Source organism: Brassica rapa, chromosome A08 (genome assembly GCF_000309985.2).
Source record: "Brassica rapa cultivar Chiifu-401-42 chromosome A08, CAAS_Brap_v3.01, whole genome shotgun sequence".
NCBI classification, from domain to species: Eukaryota; Viridiplantae; Streptophyta; class Magnoliopsida; order Brassicales; family Brassicaceae; genus Brassica; species Brassica rapa.
In genome coordinates this window covers 9,648,888-9,665,014 of record NC_024802.2, presented here as the reverse complement: position 1 = coordinate 9,665,014, position 16,127 = coordinate 9,648,888, and the positions used below count along the sequence as shown (strand labels likewise).

The window sequence follows — 16,127 nt, the reverse complement described above, 5'->3', positions numbered from 1 at the left end:
GGGACCATCTTTTTACCTTTATTTTTTGGTTATTTATTTAGTCTAAGACCTCTAACTTGCCTTATCCTTTTTGTTGCAGCTAATGTTCCAGGTGCATGACCAGTAGACATACTCGGAGAAACGCACAAGGAAAGTTAGTTACATTTACCAACCAGGAGCTAGCAAGGTTAGAAAGAACAAATCGTCAACAGCCAAGGCAAACTGACACCACTATGGATGATCACGCCAATCAGGATGATCTCGCTGCGGCTATGGCACTCATGCAGCAGCAGATGCAACAAATGCAGCAGACCATCCAAGCTCAGCAGGATGCTGCTGAACAGGCTGCTCTCGCGCAGCAGGAACAACAAGCGCAGACTGTTCCAATCGGGCAGAGAAACCTTCCGCGTAACATCCCTACTACGCGCTCTGCCATTGTTCCTCCACTCTGCACCAGGCAGGACTTCGAGATCAAGCCTGCTTTGATCGGTCTAGTACAGAGAAAGGTGTTCTCTGGTCTCTCTACAGAAATTCCAATGGAGCATATTGAGAGCTTCGAAAAAGTCTGCAGTTTCACTCGCGTGAATGGTGTTCCACCAGACTACATCACGTGCATGTTATTCCCATTCTCTCTTGATGGAAAAGCTGCAAGGTGGTTGAACTCTCTCCCTATCGGCTCTCTCACTTCATGGGAACAGGTCCGATCAGCGTTCCTCAGCCATTTCTACTCTAAGGCGAGAACAGCTGCATTGAGGAACAAGATCACCTCCTTCAGACAGCTCACTGATGAGCCTTTCTGCGACACATGGGAGCGCTTTAATGACTATCGCAGAGAATGTCCTCACCATGGATTTGATGATGATTACCTCCTGGACATTTTCTATGATGGAGTGGACTGGAAATACCAAGGTGCTCTAAACTCTGCGAGCAATGGAGACTTCATGACTCAAACCACTGATGGAGCGTTTAAGCTGATTGAGAACATGGCTGCTAGCTCAGCTAATAAGAAAGAGGAGAGTGATTGCTCCAAGAAAGGAAAAAGTTCTGACGCCCAAAAATAGATGAGCTGACTGCCAAGGTTTATCAGCTACTGAAAAACAACCAAGGGCACGTTTTCAGCATGGAACAACCTACGGCCGGGCATATTCAGAACCAGAACCAGCGACAACCGCAGAGCAATCCGCATGCTGTTCCAGCTTCCGGGAACAGTCAACCAGATGAGCTGAAGGGTCTGGGTATGATGATGCAACAGCTGTTGCAGGGTCAGCAGGTTCAGGCCAAGGCGTTGAATCAGGTAACCACGGAAATAGACACCAGGATGGGCAACATGTTCACTGAGCTGAATAACAAGTATGACAATCTTGCGATCCATATAAGAAAGATCGATGTTCAGCTTGCTCAAACAGTTGAGAGTGTCAAGAGGCAACAAGAGACGCTTCCTGGAAGAACTGATAAAAATTCTAGGACTGAGCACTGTAATGCAATAGAGCAGCCGTTTGCTGAGACTGCTTCAGGTGCAAAAGAGAGAGCAGAGCAGTCTGCTAGCTCTGGAGTGACTGCTCCTAGCGAACCTGCTGAGACTCCACCATCTCGAGTCTATGTTCCCAAGGTTCCCTATCCAATTCCACCTAGACATCTGATGGATCCCATTAGTGAAGAGCAGCTGATAGGTTTTAACAAGATGGTGAGAAGGCTTCCTAAAGAACTTGCATTCGAAGATGCTCTGCAGATTCGTCCATTGCTCCAGTTCTTTAAACACTGTAGAGAGACTCAAGAGGAGATCAAGGTCCTCTATACCAAAGTACTGTCTACACCAGCACTGAAGGTATTGCCTAAGGTTAATGATCCTGGAAAGTTTGTTTTCCCATGTTCCATCGCAGGAACAACCTTCAAGGACGCTCTTTGTGACTCCGGTTCTTGTGTGAATCTCATCTCAAAGGCTATTGTAGACGATTTAGGTATTGCTGATGTTGAGCGTTCTCAGCTGACCCTGACCTTTGCAAACTCTTCCAGAGCAGTCCCATATGGAACCATCTGCAGCCTTCATGTTCAAGTAGGGGAATGCATTGTTCCTGCTGAGTTTCAAGTTGTTGAGATGAACAAGGATCATGAGATGCCTTTGATATTTGGAAGGACATTCATGACTACTGTTGGAGCAACCATCGATATGCCCAACAAGAGAGTCTGCTTCTCCAACATCAACAAGAAAATTTTCTACAAGGCTGTACCCACCAGATCTTCCTCATCACACGCCTCTCGCATCTCAGTGTTTGATGTAGAAAAGCTGAAGGTTGTTCCAGAGAAGGAGCATGGTGATAAGGGTGAGAGCAGGCTGTTCTCTGATGAAGATCCTAGCACTGATCCTACTAAATTCAGAGGGAATTCAAGGGTGAAACAGAAAGTCCAGAAGAAAAGGATCAAGGGAGATCCTACAATGACTTTGATACCTCTCAAGTGTGATGAGAACTCCATTGAGTATGAGGTAAAGTGCAAGGGTACCTCTAAACCTTTCTCTAAAGTCAGAGCTATTCTCACACATGAGCTGAAGGAGAAAGGGAAAGCTGCTGTGAAAGGGTTGTTGAGCAGAGTTCTGGAGCTGAACATGTCTGATTGTGGAGCTTGTTTTGGAACAAGCCCTCCTGCTCAACCCGACTGATCCCAGTCACCAAGTCAAGCTAGAAACTTAAACCAAGCGCTTGGTGGGAGGCAACCCACTGGTAAGTGTCATTAACATTAGGATTTTCTTTTTACTTATTTTTGTTTTTAGTTTATTGAGTCTCAGGTCATAAATCAGAAAATCCGAGACCATTGACTGGAGCAAGCAGTTGGCTGCTCTCATTCCAGAGCATCCTTTACCGGAGCAACCGCGTCTTGCTCTGTCAGGCTGCTCCGCACCAGGTAAGTATCTCGAAAAAAAAAAATAAAATAATTTATTCTTGTTTTTTCCTTCTCTCTGATTTATTTTCACACCAGGGACGTTGTGAAGTAAGTCCGGGGGAGGGTTTTCGTCGTTTACTAACTCGTTTCTTTCTTTTGTTTTTCTTTTGGGTCAATTTGAGTCAGTTTTTATTGAGTCAGTCAAAACTTTGTGGGAATTAGGACCTTATTCTGTGTTGATCACTGACCACCTCGTGCTTTAGTTATCTTATTCAGTGACCTTAGCAGTGGCGAAAGACACACATGTGGACCTGGAACACCCTGACATATCTCACTTGATTCTCCAGAAGTTCTCAGCCGATCAGGTTACACTGGGTAGACTTAACTCCACCTTACTTGAACCTAATCTTGACTGAAATTCTTCTTGTTATGGGCATTAGATCAGGGAAACGAGAACACACTCAGGACTTCTTATCCTTTTTATCCATCTTGCTGATCCTGAGTGGCTAGCTCATCTTTAGCTAGTTCCCACCCTGCACCTTAGCCTTTATTCCACCTTCATGCATTTGTTTTTCAGTGTCATATGTGCAGATATGTGCAAAAAGGTCGGAGAGGAAAGGATCAACGCAGCCTGCTACTCGTTACTGCTGCAGAAATTCAGTCAGAAAGGAGAACAAGCAGATTAAGGGAGCAACTGCTCCATAACCAATGAACTGCGCAAGAGCAGGGGTGGAGAACCAGAATGGTTGCAAAATCAGAACCACCAGTGGCACTCAGAACGATCATGTATTACCTCCTTCTTCGTCACATCACCATATCAGTCTTCAAAAAAAAAAAAAAAAAAAAAACGAGATTAATGTGATGGAGAAGGGGAAGAAAGAAAAGAAACATGAGCCACTGGGAAGATCGAACAAAGGAGTGGGTACCAAAAGGAAAGTGGAACGCAGAACAATCAGTTGCCTGTTCCGCCATCAGAACAGTCGCACCAGATAGAGCAAAAACGAGTAGAGGCTGTGGACATCAATGGATCTATCCTCTCTTGCCATTTTGTGTGATATCCTGCATCCTCTTCAATGAAATGGTAGCCCCTAAACACTCTTAACTCCACCATTAAATAGCCTGTTCCACACCTAGACCGTCTACCCTGAATGATGCCTGTGATGAGAAGCTCACGCTACTCTTAAATGAATGTAGGGAGTTCTGTCTCGATAGTGTTGCTTTTTCAGGTTTGAGATGAAGAGTATGGAGCCGATTTTTGAACAGCAGTCAGTGGGGTTCCGGTAAGGGTGTGTTGTCCTAGTTTTACTGCTTGTATGGTTCAGAGATTCGTGGTTAAAGTATGGTTGCTGAGAATAGGAGAGTTCCCACACTTTCAAACCTTTCTCCCTGTTCTTGATACTTGACATTGTTTGAGGACAAACAAGGATCTAAGTCTGGGGGAATTGATATATGGTGTTTTATACATCTTGTATATATGCTTTTAAATTGGTTTTCAAGTCTTTATCGAGTCTTCCTAGTCCTTTTCGAGTCATTACAGGTCTGGAGTTGCATTGGATGGGAGATGAACCAGCTGGAACAAAAGAGGCAGAAAATAGTGCAATTTGGTGATTTTCACGCAGAACAGTCTTGATGACTGTTCCGGATAGCGGAGCAACCCGAGTGACTGTTCCGAGTGAGTGTTCCAGCGGCAGAGATTTTTAAGGAAACTACAATCATTACGGGATTTGTCATAATTATCCATATTTTGTCTCCCAGCCGCCTGTGGCTTTGATATATCATATTTTCTGTTTCTCTTTATCATTCTACGCTATTCTAGACAGAAGAAAACCATTGGAGACTTTAGAATTTGAGGATTTGCTTATTGTAAAGGGAGAAGGCTCCATCTCTCTCGTCATAGAGAAGATTATCCTGAACCCTATTCTTATTCTATTGAATTGCATGATGTTTTATTCAGTCTTTGTCTCTGTGATTTCTTTGTCCATGTCTGAGTAGTCGCTTGTTAGGTTTAGGGTGTTAAGGATCATGGATCATTGAGCTAGACACAAATAGGATTGTTATTCTTTGATATCTCTGTCTATTGTTATGCTTATTGCTTATGTTAAACTGGCCATTTAGCATCTGATCACAAGTTTAATCTATTCATCAAAAGTGTTTTAGGTTACTGGAAATAGCATAGATAGGCGATTTGTCCTTAGCCAACGAAAGCTGATGTTAAGGCGAATCGTGAACAAATTGAATCTGAACTTAATGCTTGTCATCATTCTCTGATCCAAACGACAGTTTAGGCATTAGGATTGCTTGATAAATTGGTAGACACCACGACAGTGGGTTTATCTATTCTTGTTGTTCAAGTTCTAGATTGGCTCATATTGTTTTCTTGAATAGTTGTGTAGCTCATGATCCTAAGTATCCCAATGAATCACCCTGAACCTAGCTCTTTTAATCATCTGAAAACCTTTTAACTAGTCTTTTATTTTCTGTTATAATACCTCAATCTTAAAACTCCCATATTGTTTTAGCTTAATATTGATCCTATAGAAATAAAGTGTAACAGTTGGTCTCTGTGGATTCGATCCTAAAGTGCTACATCGACATACCATTCGATTGTGGTAGTGTGCACATTAGGTTATTTGGTGTGCGTATACACGTAATATCAGTACCTAATTAAACTCTAAATGCATCCAAAATGATCTAAATGAATATGAAAATGATGCTTAAAACCATGAAAAATCTCAATACATCACTAACCATGGGCCGCAACACACTCTCGAACCTGCACTACGAAGACATAACCAACTACTCCACCAGAAGGCAAAGTGGACCAGGGCAGCCCTAGATCTACCCACATTCCTTGTTAACTACACATGCGGCACCACCAAAGAGGTTAGTCGTGGTTGACAAGACCGACTCCTCACCTCCTCATACACGTCCCCGCTATGGAGATCCCGTAACAGACCAAACCGGCGTGGAAACGAAAGAAACACCATAGAAGCCCCTGCGAGAATGGTTGATCGGGTTAAAAAATACGCCACCGGAGACTAACCGAGACGAGCGGAAAAAACACTGCATCTCCATTGTCTGAGGAACTCTAAGCGCCTTCAGCCAAGCGAACTTACGCACCCTAGTCGAGAAGATCAAACAGAGGTGGCAGAGTAAAGAGACAGAGCTCGCCAGATCTGAACCACAGCCACTCCGATTGACCAAAGGAACCACATATCCACTCCTCCACTTTGCTTCTGCGGAGATCCGGGTCGGATGCACCATATCTACACCGCGAAAATGGAGGAAAGGAGGAAGAGGAGAGGCGAGAGGAAGGAAGATAACGAGGGGGGGGGGGGGGGGGCTACCGGAGTCAACGGAGGAGGAGAAACACCGCCGGCCACCCTAAAGGAGGAGATAGGGTTTTCGCTCGGGAGATAGATCTTTTAGAGAGAAAACTCACTGTTTTTACCTATAACCATATTAGTTTATAGTTAAATTGATTTATTTTCTATATAAATATATTTATACCATAAAAATTATTTCTATGAGAGTCTAATATTGTAATGCCACGAATATCCACGGCTAATGGGCCTTCCATGCCCGCTCTCTCGGTCTGTGGGTCCTGTTGTGATGGGCGATGCGTTAACTTTTTTCAAGGCTCGAAAGTCTTGTCTACTGATCTTGTAATCACCACATGACTTTTCTCCATGTGTTGGCCTTATTCGCACGGTATAACGAATCACTTCCAAAGAGATCACCCATCATTTCACTACTCCAACCCAAGCACGCTTAACTTTAAAATTTTAAATGGATGTGTGACGAAAAAAGTAAGTGCATTTTGATGACGTAGATAGCCAAATCAATTCTCTTAACCTTTTCCACACATACCAGAAATCGGGATGTTACAATTCATCCTCACTCACAGAGCGCAACGCCCCCGTAGCACACCACGACAAGTCTCAAAACGCCTCTCGATCCAGAACCGAGATGGCTAATATGCTCTGATACCACTTGTAACGCCACGAACCCAAGGACTAATGGGCCTCCCACGCCTGGTCTCTCGACCCGTGGGGCCCGTTCTGTGCGATAGGCTGTGCGTTAATTTTTTCAAGGCTCGAAAGTCTTGTCTACTGACCCTGCAATCACCCTATGATCTTTTCCCGTGTTTTGGCCTCACTTGCACGGTATCCCGAATCACTTCTCGATAGATCATCTATCCTTTCACTACTGCAGCTCAAGCACACTTAACTCTGTAGTTTTAAATGGATGTGTGACGGAAAAGTAAACGCATTTGATGACATAGGTAGCCAAATCAATTCTCTTAAACCTTTCCACATATATACCAGAAATCAGAATGTTACAAATATATTCTTTACTAATATTTTATGTTATTTCCTTTCATCAATTTATCAATTTTCTCAAAAATAGAACAACATGCAAAGTTCCCCAAAAAGTATTCCTCGAAGTAGATGATGCTCAACAGGACTAGGCATTTTATTAAAATTCTGATTTGATTCATTATTCATTTCAATTCGATCCAAAAATCCTGATAAACGTAAATTTTCGAACCAAAGCAAATAATAAAAATTAATATCTGTTAGAATCGAAATAATACAAATACTAAAATTTTGGGAACATGATACCCGCTACGCTCCAAAAGATGTACTAATACATGTATATCTTCATTAAATTTAGATTATTATTTATATGATTATTATTTTAACATATAATTTAATAAATTCTATGCACATCATTGGTTATAAAATATTAAACCAACAAATATATGACAATGATAACTTTTTCTTAAGTTTTGTCTTATTATTATTGTTAGCTAAATTTAAAATTTACAAAATAGTTTCATTACTTATTTTATACATCATGTAAAATAAATATTTTAAAGAACATTTGTATCAAATTTTATCCATTATTTGTATCAAATAAAATGGACGAAATATTCATAAGTATTCTATAATATCCGCAATTATTCGTATATTTTCTGGATATCTTGTTTTTCAGATTTCCGTAAATTTTCAAAGTAAAACAAATCAAATAATGTTTAAAAAATTCAAAATGTAATATATAAGAAAAAATTAAATTTTTATTATATAGTTATGTGTTTTTTTAATTTTTTAATAATACTAAATTAAACAAAATGGATAGAGTTTACATAAATTGTTATCAAACTTTTTATTATTCAAAATCATTATACATTTTAATCACATTATGTAGTTTCGTAGTTTTTATTTTAAAAATAATATTTTTAATGGTTAGTTTAGTAAAAACATATACTATATATTTAAATGAACCAATATATTCCTAAAAACTATATAAATCATTTTAGTGATTACACGTAACATAGTTCACATGTTACAATGTTTATCAATCTATCTATACTAATAAAGTTGAATTTTCTCTTTTCTAATGAAGCCATCTAAGCAAGTGGTGTACCAAAAGTTAACACCTCATCACTTATTTTAAGATTTTTTTATTTCTTTTATCTTCTTATTATTTAATCCAAGTATTTTTAACAAAACATTTAATATTCCATAAAATTATTTAAAATCATCTTCTAATCACAAGTCTTTTTCGAATGAAAAATCATTATATATATATATATATATATATCATACTAATAATATTTAAATCAAAATCTAAACTATTTCATATAAATATTTTAATAAATTAATATTATATTTTTTTATGTTCAATCATTTAGATATATTAACATAAATTTATATAAAAAATAAAAGTCATTTCTAATTTTCTAATATACAAACTAAAATCCTGTTTTAAAATATAACACAAAAATATACTAATATATTATACATAAATAAAATTAGTTTTTCTCTTTTGATGATGGTTTATCATATATGTGAATATTACATCTTTCATTATTTATTTTTTTGTACTTTGAATATACATATAAATATCTTTAAATAAATAAAATATGTGAGTTAGTTTTAATAAATTTTACATGAATTTATAAAAGAAACTAAAACTTAATTAGAATAATATTATTTTAAATTTGTTCAAAACAAAATTTTTTTATTTAAAAGAATGAGTCTAGGAATGAATCTTATTTGTTATACACAATCTATCTTTTTAAAAACAAATATTACTAAAGAAAATATTAATTTTTTAAAATAAAAAATATGTTAAATTTTTTAAGTAAATCATAATTAATCATATATATAATTAAACCAATGTACATAAATATTATTCAAAATGTAATCAAATAGAAATAAAACCGCCACCAATTATAATCCAAAACCTAACAATAATATTTGCTTCAAAATCTTAATAAATTTGGATGACATAGTTTATTTGATAATTTTAGATATATATCTAAAGAGTACCAATGTATACACTTTTTTGAATTATTTAAATCAATAAATTTAATAAAATAAAAGTACCAAAGTATTCAAAAAAAATCTTAAGAAGGAAAAATGATTAATGTATTCTATTTAATTTCAACGGTATAATTCAGATTAATTTATTTTACATACTTTTATAATAAACTTTTTAAAACAATTATGATAAAAATTAATTACATCAATTAAGAAATTTCTTATTAAATAGGCAAGCATGTTATTTCTAAGAAGAACAATAGAGTAAACTAAATACTTTTAGATGTATATTAAAATATATATATATATATTCTGTTAATTTTTTACTTACTCAGCCGTCCTACGTCTAACCCTAATTAATAAATAAGATCTTTCTTAACTGAGAGACGTTTTTTCGTTTGTCTTCTTTCCCACAAGTTTTTTATATTAACTAGGAGTTAATCCGCGCTACGCGCAGGGCTATTTTTATTTTCAAATGTTAACCATGTAGTTATTTTTTTGAACGTTGTATTATGAACAACAACAAATTCTCAATTGTATGTTTATGTGAATATATATTTCCTTAGAAAAAATTAGAAAACGATACATCTTTCTGATAAATGTTTGATATAGTTTTTCTTTTCTCATATTGTATATTTATTTATTATTTATTTTTTCTTATATTGTAGGGCAATTCTCTCAAATAGATCTTTTAAATTTTTGTCACAAAATAGCATTCAATAAGAAAAATGACCAAAATAGCCCTTTTTGTTTTGAAAAATTTAATTTATTATTTTTATTTTAAAAAATTTGAAATCCTATCCTCAAAAATTCATTACCATTTTTCACTTAAAACAAATACCGGCTTATCTCCATAATGTAACATTACTGTTTTATAAAAAAAAAACAAAAAACATTATATATAATTTCGAATATGTAAACATACAACATAAAAATAGAAATATTACTTTAAACATATGTAAGATTACCATTTTACATTTCTATTTTCAAAAAATAATATGTAAACATACAACATAAAAAATGGAAAACGATACATCTTTCTGATAAATGTTTGATATAGTTTTTCTTTTCTCATATTGTATATTTATTTATTATTTATTTTTTCTTATATTGTAGGGCAATTCTCTCAAATAGATCTTTTAAATTTTTCTCACAAAATAGCATTCAATAAGGAAAATGACCAAAATAGCCCTTTTTGTTTTGAAAAATTTAATTTATTATTTTTATTTTAAAAAATTTGAAATCTTATCCTCAAAATCCCACCCCTTAACTCTAAACCATAAATTTATGTTAGTTAACCATAGGGTATAAATGTATTTTTACTCTTTAATAAGAATTATTTTGGTCATTTTTCTCATCCCTTATATATTAAAAGAGAAGCATTACAACATATTTTTGTAGCCACATGTCATCACCACAATCATTCTTAGAATCCTTAGAAAAATATGTTGGTCCATATAAATATATAATAAGCTTTTTATTAAACTAACCATAAATTAATCATAAATGTTCTTCATTGTCTCCTTAAATAAAATTCACGGAATTACCTAATGTGGCTAAAGTATATATGACAATTAATGATTTTGAATAATAAAGATTTGATAAAAAATAGTCTATTCTCTATCATTTTTAAAAATTTTAACTTATTAAAATAAAAATTTAGATTTTTTCGTATATGTTATATTTTGAATTTTTAAAAACGAATAAAAATGACTAAAGTTGTTAAAAATCTCACATTAAAATTTGTGTGATTCATGGTTATATCAAGATACAAATGATTACAAAATTACATAAGTAGGAAGTCTCATTTAATAAATATTAGATATATATATATATGTATATTAATATTTTTAAAATAATTTATATACCTTATAAAATACATAATGTATTTTAATTTCGAAAGTTGCTTTGAATTTTTTGGATAAACATTTTGAACAATTATTGACAACATAATTTTTAGATTTTAAACTTTGCATTGAATGTTTTTGAAATTATAAATTACTAAAACTATTAAACACCCCACAAAAGTTTTATTGTTATTGGTGATTTAAGATTTTTGTTATAAAAAAATACAAATGATCAAAAATAATATGAGTATAAAATACTTTTTAACAGATGCCAATATTAAAAATGTACTATATATCTATGTTAATATCATTTATACTTAATTTTATACATATAAAATAGAAAAAGTGTTTGAATAAAATTTATTTAAGTATTTGTACCAATTTAATTATATACGTAATAATTACTAAATTTTTAATTATTCAATATATATTTATTATTTCATAATATGTAAAAATATATAATACTTAAAAATAGTTTATATATAATATTCATCCCGCGCAAGGCGCGGGTCTTAACCTCGTTTATAGTTATTTTGTAACAAAAACTTAAAAAAGACTATCATAGGGAATTTTTCAATATTATATATTTATTTATTCTAATTTTCTTGCTTTTATATCAAATGATAATATTACAATAGATGTTTAATATAATATTTATATTTCTTATATTGTATATTTGCTTATTATTTATTTAAATATACATTTTCCATTTAACTATATAATTTTCAGATAAATGTTTAATTTAGTTTTTCTATTTTTTATATTGTATATTTACTTACTGTTTATCTTTTCTTATTTTATATATTTACTTATTCTAAATTTCTTGCTTTAATATCAATGATAATATTACGATATATATTTAATGTAATGTTTTTATTTCTTTGATATTATATTTACTTATTATTTATTCTTTCTTATATTTTATATTTATTTATTATAATATTAAAAATTTATATTTACTTATTGTATTTTTAAATAATAAAAATATAAAATAATACATTTTTCAGATAGATGTTTAATGTAGTTTTTGCATTTCTTAATTGCATTTTACCTACTTTTATTTTTTTTATATTGAATATTTACTTATTCTATTTTTTTACTTTTATATCAAATGGTAATATTACTTAATAATTTTTAATGTAATATTTTTATTTCTTATATTGTATATTTACTTATAATTTACTTTACTGTATGTTTCTCAGATTTGTTTTATTTTGCTTATATATTGTATTTACTTATTCTAATATTACGATAGATGTTTAATATAATATTTCTATTTATTATATTGTATATTTACTTATTATTTATTTTACTGCAAATTTTTTGAGACAGATGTTAATTTAGTTTTTTCATTTATTAATTGTATTTTACGTATTGTTTATTTTTTTATTGTATATTTACTTATTCTAATTTTCATGCTTTTATATTAAATGATAATATTATAATAGATGTTTCATGTAAAATTTATATTTCTTATATTGTATGCTTATGTTTCATGTAAAATTTATATTTCTTATATTGTATGCTTATTTTTCTTATATTGTATATTTACTTATAAATTTTTTTGGAAGTAATAAAAATATAGATGTTTAATGTAGTTGTTTCATTTCATATATTGTATATTTATTTTTTTATTGCATATTTACTTATCTAACTATTTTTATTTCAAATCAAATTGTAATATTACGATATATGTTTAATGTAATATTTTTATTTCTTATATTTTATATTTAATTATTATTTATTTTATTATAGATTTTTTTAGATAGATGTCTAATGTATTTTTTGTATTTCTTATATTGTATAATTACTTATTATTTATTTTTCTTATATTTTATATTTACTTATTCTAATGTTATAATATATGTGTAATCTAATATTTTTATGTTGGATATTTAGTTATTATTTATTTAACTATACATTTTTCAAATAAATGTTTAACGTAGTTTTTCCATTTTTTATATTGTATATTTACTTACTGTTTATCTTTCTTATTTTGTATATTTATTTATTCTAAATTTCTTGCTTTTACATCAATGATAATATTACCATATATATTTAATGTAATAATTTTATTTCTTATATACTATATTTACTTAATATTTATTTTTTCTTATATTTTATATATATTTTTTCTAATATTACGATAATTGTATAATATAATATTTCTATTTTTTATATTATGTATTTAGTTATTATTTAGTTTACTATATATTTTCAGATATAATTTTTTTTTTAATTTCTTAATTGTATCAAATGATAAATTATGATTGATGTTTAATGTAATTGTGATAAATGTTTAATGTAATATTTCTATTTTTTATATTCTATATTTACTTTTTTATTTATTTTTCCTTACATTGTGTATTTACTTATTATTGTTTAATGTAATATTTCTATTTCTTATATTCTATATTTACTTATTATTTTTTTTATTTATATGTATATTTATTTTTTATTTTTTATTAATGACATGTGTCATCTTTTAGGAGAAGTTTTTTTTCGTTGATGTGGACGCTCTATGGAGCCTCAAAAGCTCCATTTTATTAGTATAAATAAATAAATTTTTAGATAGATGTTTAATTTAGTTTTTTTTCATTTTTTAATTATATATTTACATATTCTAATTTTCTTGATTTTAAATCAGATGATAAATTATGATAGATGTTTAATGTAATATTTCTTATTGTATATTTACTTTTTATTTATTTTCTTTATATTGTATATTTACTTATTATTGTTTAATGTAATATGTCTATTTCTTATATTGTATGTTTACTTATTATTTATTTTTCTTCATATGTATTTTTTTTTTTTGTTAATGCCACGTGTTATCTTTTAGAAGAAATTTTTTTCGCTGATGTGGACGTCCTATAGAGCCTCAAAATGTTCCTTATTTACTTATTCTAATGTTATAATATATGTGTAATCTAATATTTTTATGTTGGATATTTAGTTATTATTTATTTAACTATACATTTTTCAAATAAATGTTTAATTTAGTTTTTCTATTTTTTATATTGTATATTTACTTACTGTTTATCTTTCTTATTTTGTATATTTATTTATTCTAAATTTCTTGCTTTTACATCAATGATAATATTACCATATATATTTAATGTAATAATTTTATTTCTTATATACTATATTTACTTAATATTTATTTTTTCTTATATTTTATATATATTTTTTCTAATATTACGATAATTGTATAATATAATATTTCTATTTTTTATATTATGTATTTAGTTATTATTTATTTTACTATATATTTTTCAGATAGATTTTTATTTTTTTTTAATTTCTTAATGGTATCAAATGATAAATTATGATTGATGTTTAATGTAATTGTGATAAATGTTTAATGTAATATTTCTATTTTTTATATTTTATATTTACTTTTTTTATTTATTTTTCCTTACATTGTGTATTTACTTATTATTGTTTAATGTAATATTTCTATTTCTTATATTCTATATTTACTTATTATTTTTTTTCTTTATATGTATATTTATTTTTTATTTTTTACTAATGACATGTGTCATCTTTTAGGAGAAATTTTTTTCGTTGATGTGCACGCTATATAGAGCCTCAAAAGCTCCATTTTATTAGTATAAATAACTAAATTTTTAGATAGATGTTTAATTTAGTTTTTTTCATTTTTTAATTATATATTTACATATTCTAATTTTTTTGATTTTAAATCAGATGATAAATTATGATAGATGTTTAATGTAATATTTCTATTTCTTATTGTATATTTACTTTTTATTTATTTTCTTTATATTGTATATTTACTTATTATTGTTTAATGTAATATGTCTATTTCTTATATTGTATGTTTACTTATTATTTATTTTTCTTCATATGTTTTTTTTTTTAATAATGCCACGTGTCATCTTTTAGAAGAAGTTTTTTTCGCTGACGTGGACGTCCTATTGAGCCTCAAAATGTTCCTTATTTACTTATTCTAATGTTATAATATATGTGTAATCTAATATTTTTATGTTGGATATTTAGTTATTATTTATTTAACTATACATTTTTCAAATAAATGTTTAATTTAGTTTTTCCATTTTTTATATTGTATATTTACTTACTGTTTATCTTTCTTATTTTGTATATTTATTTATTCTAAATTTCTTGCTTTTACATCAATGATAATATTACCATATATATTTAATGCAATAATTTTATTTCTTATATACTATATTTACTTAATATTTATTTTTTCTTATATTTTATATATATTTTTTCTAATATTACGATAATTGTATAATATAATATTTCTATTTTTTATATTATGTATTTAGTTATTATTTATTTTACTATATATTTTTCAGATAGATTTTTTTTTTTTAATTTCTTAATTGTATCAAATGATAAATTATGATTGATGTTTAATGTAATTGTGATAAATGTTTAATGTAATATTTTTATTTTTTATATTCTATATTTACTTTTTTATTTATTTTTCTTTACATTGTGTATTTACTTATTATTGTTTAATGTAATATTTCTATTTCTTATATTCTATATTTACTTATTATTATTTTTATTTATATGTATATTTATTTTTTATTTTTTACTAATGACATGTGTCATCTTTTAGGAGAAGTTTTTTTTGCGTTGATGTGGACGCTCTATGGAGCCTCAAAAGCTCCATTTTATTAGTATAAATAAATAAATTTTTAGACAGATGTTTAATTTAGTTTTTTTTCATTTTTTAATTATATATTTACATATTCTAATTTTCTTGATTTTAAATCAGATGATAAATTATGATAGATGTTTAATGTAATATTTCTATTTCTTATTGTATATTTACTTTTTATTTATTTTCTTTATATTGTATATTTACTTATTATTGTTTAATGTAATATGTCTATTTCTTATATTGTATGTTTACTTATTATTTATTTATTTTTATATGTATACTTTTTTTTGTTAATGCCACGTGTCATTTTTTAGAAGAAGTTTTTTTCGCTGATGTAGACGTCCTATTGAGCTTCAAAATGTTCCTTTTATTAGTATAGATTTATGTAGATAGAAACCCATTAGAATAAGAACCAATGCTGGTGCTCCAACAAACAAG

The 16,127-nt window shown here is 29.3% G+C and overlaps 1 non-coding gene across 1 annotated transcript; it reads right to left on the bottom strand.

Moving 5' to 3' along the window:
* Positions 1 to 725: 725 nt before the first annotated feature.
* LOC117127650 lies at positions 726 to 832 on the bottom strand. Its single transcript, XR_004450670.1, has one exon. It is a non-coding gene; the product is annotated as a small nucleolar RNA R71 (small nucleolar RNA).
* Positions 833 to 16,127: the final 15,295 nt, after the last annotated feature.